The sequence below is a fragment of the Gossypium hirsutum genome, chromosome A01 (genome assembly GCF_007990345.1).
Source record: "Gossypium hirsutum isolate 1008001.06 chromosome A01, Gossypium_hirsutum_v2.1, whole genome shotgun sequence".
Lineage (NCBI taxonomy): Eukaryota > Viridiplantae > Streptophyta > Magnoliopsida > Malvales > Malvaceae > Gossypium > Gossypium hirsutum.
The window spans coordinates 83,271,366-83,275,257 of NC_053424.1; the positions used below are offsets into that span (position 1 = coordinate 83,271,366).

The 3,892-nt window shown below is 32.1% G+C and overlaps 1 non-coding gene across 1 annotated transcript; it reads left to right on the plus strand.

Moving 5' to 3' along the window:
* On the plus strand, positions 1-107 carry LOC121207908 (small nucleolar RNA R71). The gene has a single exon (XR_005903004.1). It is a non-coding gene; the product is annotated as a small nucleolar RNA R71 (small nucleolar RNA).
* The last annotated feature ends 3,785 nt before the right edge of the window (positions 108-3,892 follow it).

Below are 3,892 nucleotides of genomic sequence, written 5' to 3' on the forward strand. Positions count from 1 at the left end.
AATCCATGGTGAGGGCACCTTCTCAATAAGTCCTTATACCTCTCCCATGCATCGTAAAGAGCTTCTAAATCTATCTGCACAAAAGAATAGATATTATTCCTCAACTTTCGTTTGAGCCGGCAGAAAATACTTTAGTAAAAACTTTTCAGTCATTTGTTCCCAAGTAGTAATGAAACTTCGTGGTAACGAGTTCAACCACTGTTTAGCTTTGTTCCTCAATGAAAAGGGAAATAACCATAGGCGAATGGCATCATCAGAAACGCCATTTACTTTGAAAGTATCACAGAACTTTAAAAAGTTGGCCAAATGAGTATTTAGGTCTTCATCCTACAAACCATCAAACTGAACAAACTGTTGAATCATTTGTATAGTGTTAGGTTTTAGTTTAAATTTATTTGCCGCAATTGCAAGTCTAACAATACTCGATTCAGCCCCTGCTAAATTAGGCTTAGCATAGTCATACATTGTACGAGGAGCAGGATTTTGATTCATAGGATTTGCGGCAACCATAGGAGGTAGCGGATTATTCTGATTTTCAGCCATCTCCTCAGTATTATTGGTGTCATCCTCATGCTCTTCCTCTATATATTGTAGACTTTGCCTTATTTCTCTACTATTTCTACGAGCTTTGCTTTCAATTTCACTGTTAAAAAGTAGATGTCCTGATGGGTTTCTTCTAGTCATAAACTATAAGAACCTGCCAAAAGCAAACAAAAGAAAAATTAGTAATTAAAAATAAAAATAAAACAAAAAATAAAATGTAATAAAATAAAAATGGCTAAATTAATAAAAATTAAGCGTTCCTAATATCTTAGTCCCCGGAAATGGCGCCAACAACTTGATGATCGTTCTATGAAACACTAAACTAGACTACGATCACGATAAAGACAAGCACACCTATCGAAGGGTAGTATAGCTACGGTGAGTCCAGAATATCGTATCCACAAGGACTAAAAGTACTAGTATTAACTATCTTTCTATTATTTAGCCTAAAATAAAAGAGATTTGTTTTAATCTAAAATTAACTAAACTAATTAACTAATGAACGCGATAGAGAGTGAAAGAAATAAAAAAATAAACCAATAATGAGGACAATACCCAAGGAAGAATCCACCTAGACTTCACTTATTATTCTGACTCTGAATTAAACGATTTATTCACTTGTCTTGATCCGTTGGAATCCCTAAATTATGTTAATATCTAATTCGAGACTAAGAGCAACTGACTCTAGGTTGATTAATTGGAACTCTTTCTAATTAAAACCTCTATTATCACATTACTCGATTTATGGATTCCCTTATTAGATTTGACTCTAATCCAGCAGATTTATGTCGTCCTATTTCTAGGATTACATGTAACTCCGCTTAATTATGGTAGATCTTCTCTTAAACAGGGACTTTTGCTTCACTGAATAAACACATCAAATTTGGATTCATATCCTGAAAATATTAAAGCAATGATTAAGAACACATAATTAAAAACAAGAACAAGTATTTATTGCATAATTCAGATAATTAAATAATAAGATCCATCGTAGGTTTCATCCTCCCTAGGTATTTAGGGAGTTTAGTTCATACTAATGGGGGAAAACATCTCAAAAATAGAAAAACCACAAAACATAAAGAAAACCCAAAAACTTTGGAAGAAATTGAAGGGAGATCTTCAGTCTTAGAGGAGATCCTGCTTCCGAGATGACTCCGACGGCGTCTCTTTGAGTATTTCTGCTATCTGCTCTGTTCATCCTTTTAGGTTTTCTTCTAGTATGTATTTATAGATTTTTGAATGCTCAGAAACCCTAAAAATTGGCTTTTTTGCGTGTCTGGGAAACAGGGAGCGATATCGACACAGGCTGGCACATGGGTGTGTGGCTTGCCTATGTGGATCACATGAGCATGTGGCCTTCCCGTGTGGATCTTGAAAACTCTAATTTTGGCCCCTTTTTCACTCCTTTTGCTCCCAAATGCTCTCCTAAGTATAGAAACATGAATTTAAGTGATTAGGAGCATCAAATTCACTGATTTACAACATTAATCATCTATAAACGCATTAAGAATGAGACCAAAATATGTAACATTTATGGTTTATCAATGATTTTGAGAAAAATCTCCAAAGAGTTTTAAAAAGGGAGAGAGCTCAAAGTCAAACTTTTTTGGAACAAACTTTAAGTTCTATAAACATAGAGGTCTCTTAAGATTTTATAAAGGAAAAATTGTTAAGAGTATATGGGTCCCTAAAGGACTTAGTGTTACTTAAGACAAATAGATTCTTTCAAAATGGTTTTTGAAAGGACAAAAAATTTAGGAATTAATACTTATGGACCCAAAAAATTTCGAGTACCAAAAAAAAATTAATTCTATGTTTGTAAGGAAAGGAGAATTGCTTCACAAGTACAAACTAATTGTAATAGCCCGTTTTCAGTGAAATTGGAATAGTGGTTTCGGGACTACAAATCTAACGTTGAAATATTTATTTTATTATTATAATGTCTACAACATGTTAGTATCACCATATAAAAATTTTGTTAATAAATTTTATTTTTTGCATGCTTAATTCAATAAAAAGAATTAAATTGAAAATTGTGCAAAATTAGAGTTCTATAGGCTAAAAGCACTAAATAGCTATGGAACTTAAATGTTGAAACACTTGGATACTAAATAGACCATTTTTAATTTGAGTGGACATTTATGGACATTATACAAGTGTTTTTCAAAGCTTAATTAAAAGGTTAAATAAGTAAATTAATTAAGTAAGTAAGTAAAAGAAAACAAAATTTTTGGTATCATCTTTCTCACTTTGTTTCACCAATTTTTGGAAAAAGAAAACTCCATTTTTGGTGATTTGAAGGTTCAGCTAGGCTACCTTGTGCATGTAAGTAATTTTTCATCTCGTTTTTATTGATTTTTATGTTTTTGGAGTCATTGTAACTTAATCTAACTAGCCCAGGGACTAATTTGTAAAATTGTTAAAAGGTTAGGGTTTTGTCATGAATGATATTATGTTGTTTTGATGTTTTATGGTAGAAAATGATTAGTTGTTGATTGATAAAAAACTTTTGTTAAATGTTTTTTTATGAAATTGTCAAATATGGGTTAAATTGAAAAATAGAAATTATACATGGTGAATTTGTGAAATAAATGAATTATAGGGCTTGCTAGGGACCTATATGGAATTCGGCTTTAGAGGGCTAAGCATGAATTGCATGAATTTTCATTATATGAGCTAAGGACTAAATTGAAAAGAAATCAAAAGTATAGAGGCAAATTTGTAATTTTCCTAAAATTTGAATTTGGGTTATATTGAATAGAATGATTATTTATTTAAGCTGAATTTATTTATTTAGATCAAGGTAAACCCCGTACAGCTCTAGATCGAGGCAAAGAAAAAGTTTTAGACTAGTTGACTTCATTTCCTACATTTATTGTCGAGGTAAGTTCGTACATCTAAATAGTGTTTTTAATTATGATTTAAATGCTATTATTGTGTATTATTAAATTACGTGTTGACGAGAAAATTCAACAATGTAATGGCGATCATCAATCTATGAAAAGGGACAGCTTCGGCTATCAATTATGAAAAGGGATGGTGACGACTATCGAATAATGAAAAGGGATGGTGATGACCATCAAATTATGAAAAGGGATGGCTTTGGCTATCGATCTATGAAAAGGGATAGCTCCGGCTATCAATTATGAAAAGGGATAGTGACGACCATCAAACAATAAAAAGAGATGGTGACGACCATCAAATTATGAAAAGGGATAGCTTCGGCTATCGAACTATGAAAAGGGATAATTTCGATTATTAAATTACGAAAAAGGATGGGTCAACCATCGTATTATTACCTCGTCTGAAATTCGGTAAAAGCATTCAATGTAAATTACGTTAGTTTGAT